We start from the raw sequence: 16,827 nt of genomic DNA, 5'->3' as shown, positions 1-16,827 counted from the left end.
GCAGCTTCCAGCAGTAGAGCTGATGGGGTAAACAGATGGAGGCCATGTTATGTGTAGAGAAGCCTGAGCTGTAACAGATCAAGCCTACAGGCCTCATCTTACGCTGTGCTGGACATATAAACTTTGAGGCATAAAAGTGTGTAGAAATACTTTTACACGTCATGCATTCAGATTGTTACTTTAGTGTTAGCATCACAATACACTAAGAGTACCAACAGTAGTAGTCATTATGCAGAATGGCCCATTTCTGAATTATGGGATAGCTTTTTTACTAGCTATCATATTTAAATCAATATGCATATCCCTAATTTGTAGATTTTCTTCAATGAATTAAAACTGTATATACTGCTGCGTAGCTTCATCTGTAAAACTATTTGGTATAATAATCCTAATCTTCAAAGTGACCCTAAAGCCCTAAGAGCTGCTGATTCAAGGTCAAATGTGAGCTGTACTCTAATGCTGCTGTTACTACAAACTTCTTTCTTTCTCTTCTTTCTTGCTAGTTTGTTTCACTGCAATATAACACGCACCATCACCGTCCAGCATCTTCACTGCTGGGGTGCACGACAGGAACACTGTGTGCTCCATCGAGGGTCAGTGCAGGGTCACTCTCCACATCTGGACATGTCATCAGCTCGCTACATCTGCACAAAGACAAACAATGTTCCTGCACAAAGACAAACTGCTGTCTGACAACATCATATTAAAATATATGTGCCAACAAATGGCCGTGTGTAAAGGGCTGCAAACTGTACCGACACATATGAAATGTGCTTTAAATGTCTTACTGTCGGGGTTTGGTGTCGGGATTTTGTTAAAGTCAGTGAAAGTAGATCCGGTGGTTATTGAGCATGTCAAGAGCTATTACTTTCAGGTCAGAGGTCGGGGTCACACTGATCAGGGTCTCATATCTGCAGCAGCACCGTGAGCTTCTTAACTGATTTGAAGGGATTTAACAGATGTGGCTCCGGCTCTTCACTCGCACACACCTTTGGAGGCGTGTCTCTGATAATGTGAAATATGAAAACGTCTGCTGATTTGTATCCACACGTGAATGAAAATCTGAAAGGTGAAGTTCAGAACCAACTGTTTGATTTACAAAACTATCGATTACAAAATCTTGATTGATCGTCGCTCGCTCGGCCTTCCTGGTAAGCCGAGAGCCCCCGCCACACATCCTAATTCAATATTCTCATGTTCAGCCGTGTTCATGCCTGTCTGTCAGACAGACTGCATGTCTGGCATGTGTGAGTGCGGTGGGCATCTCCAATTTTACCCCATGTCGTCAGATCAAAGCTTGGGCCCGGCGCTGGCGGGTCACAGGACGGTGTTGCGTGCAGCAGTGCTCTCGGGTCAGGTGTGAAGCATCCAGCATGGCTGTCATCAGAACATCCCTGGGGTGTGCTCTCGCTGAATGATGGCCTCACACTGGAGCCCCGAAGCCTAGCGTCCAGAACACAGGCGGGATCTGGACTGCACATCTAACAATCTGTTTTCACAACTTCATGGATGAACACATGAATAAACAGAGGGGGCGGAGCACTCAGACCTTTTACTTTAGTAAAAGTAGGAATACCAAAGTGTAGAAATACTCTGTTGCAAGTGGAAGTCTTGCATTTAACATTTTAAAAGTACAAAAGTTTTAGCATCAAAATATACTTAAAGTACAAGAAGTAAAAGTACAACAGCAGAATAATATGTATTATATTATTATATTCTAAATATTAAAGCATAAATGCTGCAGCTGGTAAAGAAGGGAAGTTGTTTATCTTAACCTATAATAACACATGATTAATTATGGGTTTATCATATTTAGTTTTATAACTTAGTACAGTACTAAGTGGTTTCTGTCCATCACTCTTTACACAGAAGTTTCAGTCCTTTGTTTGCGAGGCATTCTTTAAACATGTCTTTGAGACTGCAACACTTCTCTGTATAAAAAGGTAAGAGGAGAAACTCAAAGCGACGCCCCACAGCAACAGTTTGTGTCCTCTCCAGCAGGAGGAATTCACTGTGGCAGATGGCGGTGCCGAGGCCCCCCGAGGCCCCAGGCAATGCTACACCCTGGGACCCGGATACCTAATCGCGCCCTGTTGAGCCTCTCACCTGCTGCTCTGCCGCTCACAATGTTATCTCATCTCCCTGACCTATTGTGGCTCCCATCGGTGGTAATGACAGTCGAGAGACCCACGCAGCGCCGCAGCAGAGGCTCGCTCTCCCTGGAGAGAGGCAGGATCATGGGAAACCTCAGAGTAATCGATCTCTCCATCTCGCCTCCGCTGGTGGATCTCATTTCTAAGCATGAACTGCAGACTGCTACTGTGTTGTTTGTGTTCAAGGCACAGATTGCTTTGATTTCAGGGCAGCCATTGTTAGATGTGTGGCTCCTGTTCTTTCTAAATGAGGTGGTTTGTTTCTACCTTTTTGCATTTAAACATTCAGTGTTGGGAAAGTAACTTCTGAAATGTATTAGGTTACAGATTACTAGTTACCCTGTTAAACATGCAATAAGTAATGTTACTACTTTAATTACTTAATCAAAGTAATTTGACTTAATACATTTAATTACTTTTTTATTACTTTTCTAAGAAACTTAAACGAAACCAAAAGCAGGCAGAGCAAACCTCATAACTTTTATTAAAAGTTAATCAATATAATTGTAACAGAGCAACATAATAAATGTTATATTCTACATATAAGCTTTTAACTGAATATAATATATTCAGGTGTTATTACAAACATTTTGATTTGTTATAATAATTTAATTACATATTTTCTTCTCAGTAAACTTTAAACTTGTAACTGATTACAATTTATTATATTTACATTTATATTTATTATTATTTATATACATTTATTTAGTAATTTATTAAGTATCTTTTAGAGAAGAGGCCTTTTGTGTCGTTAAAAGGGAATATTTAATAACATTTCTTTTATATCTTGCATCAAAAATGACATTAAATGTGTTTTTTTATGTTCTCTTCAAAGTGTTATTAACGTTTTGTGTCTGAATGCGAGAACAACTCTTCGTCTGTCTCCCCACATGAGTTCAGAAACTGTCAGACCATAAATCTGCAGCCTTGGTAAACCACAGTTGGGTTCATTTTGAAAACCCTGTTCTTGCAGACTGAACCAAACCACAGTGTTGTGGAGAATCTTGATGTTGTTGTCTTCTCTGGTCTTGTTTTCCACTCTTTTAATTCCCCCTTAGTCATTTTCTCTGAGAAAACACCATCCAGTTCCTGTGTGACCTCAGTTCCCACCATCTCAGGCAGACATTGTCACAGCGGCCCAATTCTCACTAACCTTCGCTGGATTATAATTAGACTTTCATTCATTCATCAAGTTACTTGTAAAGATGAACGTTTTCATGTTACATGTAACTCATGTTAGTTCAGGGGCCACATGCAGCACAATTTGATCTCCAGTGGGCCGGACCAGTAACATCATAACATAATAACCTGTAAATAACCACAACTCCACATGTTTCCCTTCGTTGTGAAACATTATGAACAACCTGACATTTCTTAAGAAAAAAAGGAGCAAATTCAACAATATTATCAGTTTATCATTTCCACATGTGTGTTACAACTTACAGATCAGTGTGTCTACAAAGGCTTTTACTTCATGATCAAAACAACTCATTTTTACACTTTGTAAAGTCATCCTGCGGGCCGGATTGGACCCTCTGGCGGGCCAGTTTTGGCCCACGGGCCGCATGTTTGACAACCCTGCTCTAGAAAGTGTGTGGCTTCACAAGAGACAGATTTAAAAAGGATGATAAGAATTAAAGCAGCAGAGACCAAGATATCCTCACTTTAAGTTACCTAAACTCCAAAAACACGGGATCCTACATTTCCCATAATGCACTTCAGGAGAGAAACTCAAAACTCCTGACAGAGCCATAGAAGATGCTTTACATCTGACCCGTAAAAATAAATGAATGTGTAAAAGCGGTGGCGTGCTCCTTTAAAGAATGACGTTAAACTGTGTCGGTGGCTTTTTTGGATGCTGTTGCCGTCTCTCTACTCGTGTGCTACATGTGTGCTACATGTGTGCTACATGTGTGCTATATGTGTGCTACTCGTGTGCTACTCGTGTGCTACATGTGTGCTACATGTGTGCTACATGTGTGCTACTCGTGTGCTACATGTGTGCTACATGTGTGCTACATGTGTGCTACTCGTGTGCTACATGTGTGCTACATGTGTGCTACTCGTGTGCTACTCGTGTGCTACATGTGTGCTACATGTGTGCTACATGTGTGCTACTCGTGTGCTACATGTGTGCTACATGTGTGCTACATGTGTGCTACATGTGTGCTACATGTGTGCTATATGTGTGCTACAACATGTCTAGGCTACATAGCTTCGATCTAGTTAAAGGAGGTTGCACTCCATTTTAGTGACAGACATCACACATACGACGTTGGATTGTCGACGTAGACTGGTGCAACTGTAGACATATTGCTTATTGATGCCGTTAAAGGAGATTTAAAGTCACAGATCTCCATTAAAAGTCTGAAGGCCAGAATTTGAGATTCTAAATGGGTTCTTTGTGTGAAAAATGGAAATGGAGAGAAATTGAGATCACGACCTACATGTCCTCAGTGAAAGTTATGACCCTGGCTGACATGCTTCTTCTGCAGGCAAAACAAATTTAGGAGCAGGACCCGTTCTCTGAGAAACATAGAGGGGAGGGGAGGTGGGGAGGGGGGGTTCAGATTAGCCGATGAAGTGATACTGCTGATAACCCTGTGCCATTGTGTGCCTGGCTGCCAGAACATCTCTGTTTCACAGCAGTGTGTAAAACATGACGGAGATAACGGCAAATCCCAAACATTCTTCAAAAGAAATAACAAATCCTACATTCCCCCACCCCCCCCACTTAAGCAAACAGCAAACGTTCTTATCTTGAGACAGATTGCATCTGTAAAGACCACCACAATTCAAAGAGATGGAATTCAGAGGCCTCGTGGGACAGAATTAAGTTTTTTAACCTTTCTGAAAATATACTTTGTCAGAGAGAGAAAACATGTTTATGTGTTCACAGACTTAATACAGCCTAGAACAGCTTTAACTCTAATAAAGCTGACGTCAGATCAGTAGAAATCCTCTTTACGTTCCTTCCACACACCAGATCGTTCATACTGTACCCCATAATATTACAATCTGTGTCTGTGCTCCCCCTTATTCCCTCACTTGCTACACATTCCTTACATTTTCGTGTTTTGGGTTTAGAAAGGGAAAGAGTAGACACTACTATCCAAGCTCTACTTACCTCCATCTTATCTCTCTTATTGGGGCTCCACCGCTTCAGCATGTGGACAAGTTCAAAGCTTAACAAAGCTTTGATCGGACCCTCTCTGCTCTGCTGAGTTGCTGTTTGTGGCATTTATATCTTTATTGGACTTTGTGACATTGTGACATGACTGTCACAGAAATCAACCTTTATCACAAGAGAAACAATATTTTAAAAGACTTTCTGACACATTTTATGTTCATTTTTCTAGATGTTCTGGCTTAAAGTAAATGTTTTACGCTGCATATCTACATTTTAGCATGCACACTGGATCTGCTGGAGACATAAAGGTGATATCAGTGACGGGCCACATAGAGAGAATCAGTGTATGGTTGCAGTAATGTCACAGAGCTTCCCTTCCATCAAACCTACAGCATCTCTGTGGTTTAAGAACCACATCCTGCGCTCCATCAAAAACAACACAATCAATTTGTTTGCTTTTCACTCATCGTGTGGAAAAAAGTGAGTCATTTAATGACACACACATGGAAAGAAAAAAAAGAATCAAAGCTGCATCCATAGCGAGGTGGCCCCAACATAAACAGAGATCTGTGGAGCGGGAATAAACTTCCTCTGCTTGCACTGGTGAACACACTTCCTGAGGGGATTGAGCGATGCATCAGATTGAACCCCGTTCTCCGTGAAGGCTGGAAGTGTTTGACTCTGCTGGCAAGTGGGCCAACCAGGCAAATGCAAGCCACATGCTGATCCATGTCCTCATGTTACTGTATGTACAAAACTAAACGTTTTATCAGCAGCTCTGGTCCAGACTGAAATATCTCAACACTACAGATGTAAGGCCTCAGAGAGGATACGTTCCAATACATAAAGATCATGTGACTCAAAAACGACTCAAAATGTTCTCACATTCAGTAAAATACCTCTACATCTACTTGAATGATGAGCACACCATTTTACAGAGACGTTCATGGTTCCCAGATGATGTATTCTACTGACGTTGGTGCAACATGCTTGTTTTTTATTGAAATATCTTAACAGATGTCGGAGGGATTGCCGTGAAATTTGGTACACCCATTCATGATTCCAAGAGAATGATTTGGTGAAACTTTGATCCCCTGACCTTTCATCCAGAAGGTCAAAACACCCATCCAGTATTTCTGGTCCACAGTTCTGTTTGCTTAAATCATAGCAGCCAATGAAACACAGCCTTGACTCGGTTTCCCACAAAGTCTTGTGTCAAGTAGATTTTCCTCTCATACACACGATCTCAGCACTAAGATGTTTGCTGAGAAACATGTCTGTTACTTTATTGTTATGGACAAAGTGGATTATCTAGCTGTTTCTACTAATTCAGTGTGTTCTCCAGCTTATTTTTGATTTCCTGCTCCATGACAGCAGATTAATATCGCCGGTGGCAGCAGCCCAACGGCAACAAACCCTCGACTACGAGGGTCCCTAACCTCCGCACCCTGAGAAACACTATATCCAGTCTGAGAAGGCAAAGCACCGCATAATTGGAGACATGATTGGGGAACAGTAGATATGTGTGAGTTTTAGTGGCCTGGGGGGAGTCCCACCCAGGGAGACTGGAGAGGAAGCAGTGCAGATGGAGGTCAGAGTTGGCCGCTCAGATCCTACTCACTAGTCGTCCTGTTATTCTAATCTCCGCCAACACACAGACAGGATCGAGGATGCTGTCCAGGGAATGATCTCAAAAAACCTTCTCCCTCTTCGGGAGATTTTTACAATCAACACAACCAACTCGTAAAGATGAAAGCATGAGTGCTTCTCAACATGCAGCTGTTGTTGGGGTGAACACATAAAGCAGTCGGCCTACGATCAGAAACATTTGTTCTAAACGGCCATTTTTCATCTACAAAGCGTGAATTAGCGCGTGTAACGTCCTCAAAGGCTTTGAAGACCCTCCAACTGATGTTCTACGTTTTCATTCATGATATCCCCCTGTGATTTCTTTGCAGGAATGTTATTATGTTATTTCCTGGCTGCTGCTGAATCTGGCTTGCAGAAGATAAAGCTGGCTGACGTCATGTTTGTCACGGCTTGAATGGACCATCCTCAGATGTATAGCTTATGTAATGATGGACAGCTCAGTTGCTATTTACTAAATAGTCATTAGCACTAAAGTATTTTGTTTTTACTGGAAAATATTATCCAGCGACGACGTGCAGACTCCAAAGACAAAATCACAACGAGGTCTCTTCCTGGAGATGTGACTGTGTTGACCTTGATGAGCTCACGGGGAGCCAGGTCAGGCTAACTTTGGCCGACACCAATAAAGCAGCGGACCTGGGAAATCAGGATCTCTTCCGTCAATACCGCAGAGACAAAGAGATGTCAGAGGACGATGACCCTTTCCTGCTAATCAGGGGGAGGAAAGGACTCCTCCCTTCACCTCTGCTCAGACAGTGATGAGGTTTCCATGTTTGTGTTGGCTCGTGGAGGTACGACGGTACCTGTATCCTATTTGGCAGAAGACAGAGGATACCGAGACTTATCTTTCGGCTTTGTATAGAAAAGAGGAACTCCAGATCTTCATCGGTCGAGATTGTTTATCATTTAAATCTTAAGTGAATTTCCTTTCTGTCGGTGATTTATTTATTAAGTATTTCTCAAGAATGCAGTTTTCCCTTCACATTTGTTTTGCCCACATTCTTGTATAGAATAATCCATGAACAAAGTGACCTTCCACAAGCTGTTTCCATGTCCTTCACTCCCCTGAGGCAAGGGTTAGGGTTTGTCCGTCCATCACTTTGTTCCAGACTACCAACTATTGGATTGCCACGACACTTTGCACAGACGTCCCCAGAGGTTAAAGAGCTGGATGTCAAAGACAAAGTGCGAATCACTATACGGGGATAGCAGCGCACATTTCTGTACAGTCTCTTCTGGATGCCTTAATAGTGTTGCACTTGGTTGTGAACATGAAAAGGGACAAATGATTGGAAATAGGGGGGAAGTTCAAACCCAACCAGCAGTTTCAATGGCACAAAAACACCGCAGATTGAGCACAGTCTCATATTCTGGTTGAGTCCCTTGATGGAGTTACTGATATGATATGAAACTCTTTGTGTCCTCGTTCCTTTAGCTTCTTCAACAATAGCTCTATAGAGGCATGAGAGGGAGTTCTTTTCAAACATTATGGACAACCATTGGCTGAAGATGTGTATCTAAGTATGATTTGACCTGTGCTTTCTTCATGCAGGCTGAAGTTCAAGATTTTGTGCAGAGCCCTGACCAACTTCCTTTCATTTACTGGCGAATATCTTCGCCGTGGGCTGTGACCCCGGTAATGTTATACAAATGTCATGCGTCACAGGACTGACAGGCGAGCATTTGGCCTGCGAGTATTGTCGCAGAGAGGGTCCTTTGTAGAAACACAGAGACCCCTGGCAAAATGAAAAATGGCGTTTTACGAACAAGGTCATGAAGAAAAAGAAAACACCCAGACTGCTGGGCAAAGTTTTCTGCCCGCAAACTCATCTTCAAAGTTCTTCTGCAGAACGCTTTGTCATCTTTGTTGCAAGCTGTATTTAAACTCGAGTCAGCACTTTGTGCGACGCTTGAGAGGAACAAAGTTCTTTGTGTTGCAGTGTAGAGTCGTTTATTATTATTAAAGATTTATCACATGCCCTTTATGGCCCTTCATTCTGTAAGCTTTGATGTTCACGGTGAGATGTTGAAAAGTTGTAATTATATGAAGCTCTGGGGGACATATTGTCTTTGTTAACGTAACATGTTGCCACTAAGATGACGTGCTGTTCGGTAAGGATTCAGCTACAGTGTGGGAGCAGCTCCAGCCAATTAAAGCAGATGGTTAGTGCACAGTGAGATAACCTGCTGCAGCCAGGGTTTGATCAAAGACATCAGCAGAAAGTCACATTCCTCTGCAGCCGTCACCTCAAAGGAAGTGACTCACCGTCCAACTGTAAAGAACAACAAGCTGTGCTTTTTATCTCGTCTTATTTCTGCTGCACCCTGTGGCTTTGAAGCTCCGCGGCTGAAACTGTCCCAAGACATAAAGGTTTCTTATTATAGCCGCTGTTTATTGGTCAGGATTTTAGCATTGTGTGAGTCTGCAGAAGAGTAGAGCAGAAAAAAACAATGGGAGCAAAGAATGATGGGAATGGTGCCCAAATATTGTTTTTGAAAATAGTTACACAAGAACTGTGCAACTTTGCTCTAAATCTGTAAAGAGGAACAATTAAAAACAGAATGATTTAATGTGTGTGCAATGTAAACAATGTAAAAGTACTTATTCTGCAGAAAACTGGTCCACTTACATAAAACAGTTAGCTAGTCTGGTCCAGCAGGTCCCGACCTACCGACCCTGTGAGATCCAAGTATCACAAGATAAATGTTCTGCTACACAAATCTGCTTTCATCTTTTGATCTTTCCTCTAATCTTTCTCTAAATGAAAGTATTCTCAAAATACTACACTAAAGTACTTTCAACATTTCCTTAGTTTCCGCTCGTAACTGATTCTGAAGCGGATCGTGGAGTTAGTCTTCTGTCAGGAGCAGAATAAAGGCTCGGTTTGTCAGAAGTCCTGAAGAACAGACGGCTTAGTGATGCAGCAAGCTGCCATGGAAACCAGAGTTGTCTGTTGTGTTGGTTGTGTCAAGGATCCGCCCTTTTGCCCTGACCCCTTCCCTCGGTGGCGGCACACTTTCCCCGGGGGGATTTCTCATACAACATCTGCCCTGTCTCCCCCCCTGTCTCCCCCCCCTCCACCCACAGAGTTTCTGGACTGGCTTCTCTCAATAAAGGGCATCCACACACACCTGCTGAGAGGGTCAGAGGTCATGATCCAGGCAGTGACACACTATCATGACCTGGCATCACATTCTTATGCAACAAAGCGAAGGAGAACATTCATTCTTACACTCACGGAGAAAGAAGCACAGAGAAATATCAAGCTTGTTTTGTCGTAGAAAGTATTTTATTGAAACGTCTGCTGAGAACATGCCTGAGGGTTTTTCTAAATCAGCTTCTCAAAACACTTTCCCTTTTCATTTTCCCAGGTTGTAGCGTCTGGCTGCTCCATCATGTGACTGCTAAATGTGGGGACAGAAGGAGAGGGAGTTCCCTGCACTGCCTGCTGCCTCGCCGGGCCCTAAAGGAATCATCCAGCTCTCATCAATCTGCCTCCACATTCCACAATAGCTGACAAAGGGACTCCACTCTCTCCGTGGCAGATGGCTTCGCCTCGGGCTGTCCACGCCAAGCTCCCATTGTTTAGGGCTCCGGGGTTTAAAGCAGGGATCTTTGCTCCTCCTCCTCCTCCTCCTCCAGTGTCACAGAAGGATACTGGGGTGCAAGAGTTGAATCAAACCTCTCAGTGTTTTGGTGAAATCAACAAAAGAAATCAGATATTTTCTGTGTGTTTTGATATAAGCTGCACTGCAGGTTGTTGTATCTAGAACCACGTTTAGCTGGAAGTAAGAATCCATTTCGGTAAATAAATGAAGCAAAAAGCAGTGATCTCGCTGGATTATCCTGATTCCCACAGGGATACAGGAGGGAAGCGTCGCGCCAACAGCAACAGGCTCCCTCAGTTTGCTATATTACACTCAAAGACATGTTTTCTTTTGTTGTCTGCAACCAAGAAACATCAAGCGAAACAAAGCAATCTTTGAGGAAATTGCTTTTAATATCTTTGAAGTAAAGGTGAGTTCTGGTTTCAATCCGATACCAAGTAAACCCACCGCCAGAATAACTGACACAGGTATCGATTAATAACTTAATTACACGTTCAATGCTAAACAACGATGTTAATTGTCTGCGCGAGCGTGCTGATCGCTGAGTGCATGAGAGTTCATGAGCCCAAAACAGGATCTAACATTACACGGATCCATTTTTTTGTTGCGATCATATTGAGGAAATCGTATCGAAACTCAAAACAAGACTTCTTGGATTCTTTCGGTGTTGATCTGCCAGCTCCGACTCTGAAGTCCACACAACACAATCCTTTTGGAAAGAAACTCGTGCTGCAGTTTTGCTCCGTGCGTTTTTTGTGGGATCTGAAGTCGCAGTTTGGTTAAAGGTCTTGTAACAATTTTACGGCCTTTTCTTTGCAGCGCTTCCCTTCTTTAAAAAGTGGATGGAAGTGAGGTCTTCTTTTATGATTTGGGATTCCTCCTTGAACCCGCTCACTAAAAGCATGCAGGAGCTTTGACTGACTCCATTCAGCAATTAACATAAAGCTGCCTCTCCATTAGAGCGCATGCAGCCTCAGCTCTCCAGGCTTTTTGTGAGGGAGCTGGCTGTGTTTAACACATCTGTTGTCTCCCATGTCTGAGCAACCCACAGACAGGTCTGCTCATAGTGATCCTTTTATTCCGCTCGACAAAGGCCTATAGGGGCTCCTGATAGATGGCCTTCTCTCCAATGAAAATGGCAAGCCGGATAATGGGAAGAATGGGAAACCACCACCCCATCGCACCCCCTGCTCCTAGCCCCTAAACATCCTTCTTAAAAGGCTCCTTTTAAACAGTCTGGTGCTGAGCCTAATCATGTTGAAAGGAGAAATCGTGTTTAGCAACTTTTATTTCCCTGCATCGAGAGCTGGTGCTTTTTATTCTTCTTTCCTTTAACATCTTTAACAAATTCACAGAAAAAAGTTTTTTATGAAAGAAACCTTTATTTAGACTCCAAATTTAGACTCATTTCCCGAAAATCTGTCAAAGAAAATACAAATAAATGCGTGTTTTCATCAACTGATGTGATGTGAATATCAAGCGCACGCAGAGAAACATTCAGTTTCTTGCGCAAATCGGAAAAAGCTTGATATAAACTTAGATAAAGTTAGTTTCCACCGTATCAGAAGGGTCATGGGTTGATATAAATCGTCAAAATGATCAGCAAAACACAACGTTTTACACACTCAACTCTGGGTGGCTGTATGAGTATCTTAACAGAAAACACTGGACACATTCCTAAAAACATGGAGGCCTGGCTAGTGTAACTGAGGATTAAGAACACGAGGTCAGAGTGTATGGGAGTGGAGGGTTAGGAGGGTCGGAGGATGTTTACCACAGCGCTTCAGCATCAGTGACCAGGACAGCACTGGGATGGAAAGACAATAGGCAAAACAATGTCCTATTTAAAGATGGCTCACTGTTATTTATAAAGCCGTGAAGAGGCCAGAGGACGTGGGATGGACAAGATGTGTCTTCTTGTGCATTCGCCAAATGTGCCGGCTCAAACACATCAAACATATCACTAATCACATGTTCAGGATGGTTCCATGATGATTAACAGGCCTGCACATCTGCCTCGTGTGTCAGGCTCACTAACGACTCCTCTAATGCTCTTATCAGAGTAAATCCAGGGATCCGGCGCTCTCATCCATCGATCATACTGAGCTCTTATTTTGACAGCGCTAAGGGCTCTAGAGTTTGTTACATCGGTTACAAACAGAGATAAATTCAACCTGTCAAAACAGTCGCTCTGCAGCCCGTGCAGCTGATGATATCTTTACTTCTTTGGTATCAGTTGTGTTGGAGGCTTTTGTTTTGAATGTTCAGTAAAGCATGCGCTGTCTCTTGTTTTGCGGACGACGCTGACACACGCAGCTTGTTAATTTTCCGGTGGTTTGCGCATCCTGTAGTCAGAGATATTGTCTTGATTGTCTCTCTACTTGTGAGATCCCCTATTAAATCAAAATAGACACTTGTGGCCGGACACAATGGGCGGCATTGTTTCTCCGTGAATGGAGAGCATGTGCTTTGCTAATGCCGCACTTGCAGCAGCCAACCTCCGGGACAACTCGGACATTCAGCCTTTGATTAAGGAGCACAGTTATGCATGGATGACTTCCTCCAAGGTGCCTGGAGGTTGTGGGAAAGGGCCAGTGAGTAAGTGTGGCCTCAATCCAGGGGCCGGTCCTGCCTCTCTGAATGGACTACACAGACACTGGGCCGGGTCCAGCTGAGCATGGAGGGGGGGGGGGGCCTCACTGTAGAGATCACGTGACCAAGACTGTCGGACAGACAGACGTGAATCTGTTTGTGTGGGTTTAAATAGACATGTAACTGCTAATCCCACCCTACACACACACACACACACACACACACACACACACACACACACACACACACACACACACACACACACACACACACACACACACACACTATTCTGCATCTGGCTGTTCTAAGTACTTTTGGTACTTTGCATCAGTATGTTATGCTAAACTGAGCTTTTGTACTTAAATAACATTTTGAATGTCATGTATTACTATACGTTTACTTTAGTTGAACATCTGAGTACTTCTCTCAGCTCTGTGTTAAAGCACAGAGAAGCGTTCCTCTGTATTTGAAAGCAGCCTTCTCGTGCACAAACCTCATTCTGCACAGTGAAGCTCAAACTTCCAAGTGAAGTAAGAACTCATTAAACACCAGTTTTGACTTTAAATAGTTGCATTAATTAAGTTTTGGTGCAAAAAAGCAAGAAATACATCAATTACATCTTGGCTTTCTGCCTGCAGTCAGCAGAGAACTGTTTCCTGATAGCAGCAGCGTCTTAGTGAAGCGCCACGCTACAGGCCTGCTGGTATGGGCTGCTCCTGCAGCAGTGACAGGAGGCTGATCCGGGGTCAGGGCTGTTTGTGCCCAGCCTGATCTCAGCACATCTGTGGTGATGTGAGCGCTCGGCCACAGACGGCCTCCTATTAAACAGTGTGATTAGTGTGGCGCCCGTATGGAAGCCTGCGAGGGTGGCGGGTCGACTGCCTTCTGAAGGAGATTAAAATAAGAGCGCGGGGAGGAGCACCTGCCATCCGTCTACTCTGGCACAGCCTGAGATCTAACACTATCTGTGTTTGAAGTCTGTGTTTGATAACTGAGGGGACAGCAGGGATGTTCTATCTGAGAATAAATCCAGATGTTGATCTCCAGGGAGAACCTCACACCCTTCATGAGATTTGTCCCGATATCGGTAACATGAGCTCTTCTCTCCGAGCCGTGCCATGCAGCATTTGGGTCCCAACCTAACCGGCTCCTGTCAGGGATGTTTCCCGTGGGAAATCAAAAAGGCTCGTAAGCAGCACTAATGCTACAGTTTCCCACGGATACTACAAGAGCTAAACACGGCTGATACTCCGAGAGGTCAGCTACCAATCATGTTTCTGACTCTACGGTGCAGAAATACTTTAAATTCACCCAGAAGCTCCAGTGTGAACAGGGTGGAGGATGTATTGTCAATGATTTACATTTACAGTTTGAAATTTAGTCAGGAAAAAAAGAAGCTAAACATGCTAAACCCCGATTCTTTTCATGAGCTCCTGACAGTAGAACAAGGACTCTGCTAATCCATTTAATATGAGAGGATCAGCTCAGTCGGACCCACCACAGGAGATAAACCGCTGCTCTGGGAGATGGAAGCTGCTCTTGTTCCCGGCTGGAGCTGCGCCAAGCCTGGTGCGGGGGGGGGGGGGTGAATCCCAGTCATAAAAAGCAGGAATCCCCTCCGCTAACCAGGTTGGACGGTCTGGGAGGACGGTGTGTGCTTGTGGAGTCTGTACTGATGCAGGATTTCCCGACAGGTGGTATGTTCCATATATGCCATGTGGCAGCTCCTGCTTGCCCCATTTACTCATTATCCTTTAATACTGAGTCCTGCTGCTGTCATTTAACACCAGATATCAATAGCAATTAACGGATCATGGAGATAAATAACAGCTGGGAAAGCTGGAGAAATGATGAGAGATCACAGACAAATCACACGAAAGACAAGGTATGTTTGGACTTATGTTTTGTTGAGGTGCTTCTTAGCGAGATGCTCTCTGATAGGCAGTGCTGCACTGTGTATGTTCAGGGCTTTTATTGGGAAAGATCAGAACTAAAGGAGTGTATCTGTAATGCGCTGCTGTTGACAATGTGGGAGCAATAAAGAGTTGTTGCCTCCTGGGTTCAGAGTGCGGAGCGCGATCCTCTTCCTGTTCTGTGCCTCAAACCTTACATGTAATGGATCCTTCACTTACAGACATCATTGCATTGCAAGTTGTGTTTGTTCTCCCAATCACCAGAGTGTTTCAACAATTAGTCAGCATTTACTATATTGCCTCTGTTTTCACGTAGCAGGGAAGTCATTTAACTGCCCTACAGTCACATCTGCTTTTCATTGTCATGGTTCCTTCATTTGTCTCGCCTCCCATATTGCGGTATATCACTGTGCTCCCTGCGGAGCTCCCTCTCAGTCAACAATAAGCCATGACTGAACCCTGCAGCTCCGCATTACAAAAACATGAACTAGAATCCACACAAGTCTTAAAAGCAACAATTTAAAGGTGGAAGACTTGTAGACTGTGAAATTAAAGGGGCTTAATTAATCTTACTGGTTGTTAATAGACCTCTGGCTGCAGAGCAAACACGCGTTACAACCCTAAACAGATGCAGATGGAGTTATTGTGGAGATGATTTACTGGGTGTCACAGAATCACAAGAGAATATTGTGATAAACGCTCAGGGGGCACCAAGCATCTCAGAAATGTTCGGGTCTTTCCTGATGGGGAATGTTTGCGGTGGTTTCTCTCAGCCCGTTGGGAGAGACCACAAAGTCCCAAGGGTCGGGAAGTGGGGAGGGTTGGCGGTTCTAAACAGATCGAGTAACAGGACGCTCTGAAGTGTGAGACCCAAGGGAGTCCGCTCGCCTTTTTACCTGTCGTCATGTTTCCCTCCTCCATCTGCCTTCAGAAAGTCACAACTCAAGAGTCATGTGGTGGAAATGTTGTTTCATTGTTGTTCATGCAGTTGGCTCGAGATGATACGCTGAGACAGGAGTGTGCATGAAGCATTAAGTGCAGGGTGCGTTAGCTAAACGTGCAAATAAGGTACGAGGTCACCTGTCACTAATGGTACACTTCCTGTGAGTGAGTCCAGAACGTACGTGTACCAGTACGTGTCTGTGTCTTTTTCCTGTTTCATTCTTCTCTCGTGTTTGTTTTCATGGAAAGTGTAAATATTTGAGCTACTCTATAAAATCAGGGGGCATCCGGATTTGAACCGGGGACCTCTTGATCTGCAGTCAAATGCTCTACCACTGAGCTATACCCCCTGTCAGTAACACACCCTTACCACTAAATACACAATACGTGTAACACCCTCATCACACTCAGTGCAGAGCCTCTCGCTGCAGCTGCACTCAGCCTCACGCATCAGACTTCCTCCATGTAATACACACACACACACACACACACACACACACACACACACACACACACACACATCATATCTCTGCACCTCTTCATGTTCCACAACATAAAGCCGTCTCCGTGTAGCACTGGTGAGAAAAGAGACCGTGCCAATCTCATAATTTGGGCCTTCACACTAAATGCATTTCTGTTTGCAGACTAGACTAGACCGGAGGAGTCCTCCCAATTTAATGTGTCGCTCTCTATATGTTCCCAGAACAACAAGAGAAAGGCACAAAAGGGAGAGTGCTGGGAAGCATTAGGCTGACAGAGTGGAAGTAGGGCAGGAGCAGGGGGTGACGAGCAGGTCTGAACAGTTATGCAAATAGCTCGTGTTCGCCTGGTTATGGAG

The 16,827-nt window shown here is 43.9% G+C and overlaps 1 non-coding gene across 1 annotated transcript; it reads right to left on the bottom strand.

Annotated features, from left to right (window-relative positions):
• Window positions 1-16,267: 16,267 nt before the first annotated feature.
• trnac-gca (transfer RNA cysteine (anticodon GCA)) lies at window positions 16,268-16,339 on the bottom strand. The gene has a single exon. It is a non-coding gene; the product is annotated as a tRNA-Cys (tRNA).
• Between the last annotated feature and the right edge of the window lie 488 nt (window positions 16,340-16,827).

Source organism: Cottoperca gobio, chromosome 8, assembly GCF_900634415.1.
Source record: "Cottoperca gobio chromosome 8, fCotGob3.1, whole genome shotgun sequence".
Taxonomy (NCBI): Eukaryota; Metazoa; Chordata; class Actinopteri; order Perciformes; family Bovichtidae; genus Cottoperca; species Cottoperca gobio.
The sequence above is the reverse complement of the archived record's forward strand: the minus strand, read 5'-3'. Positions and strand labels throughout refer to the sequence as shown.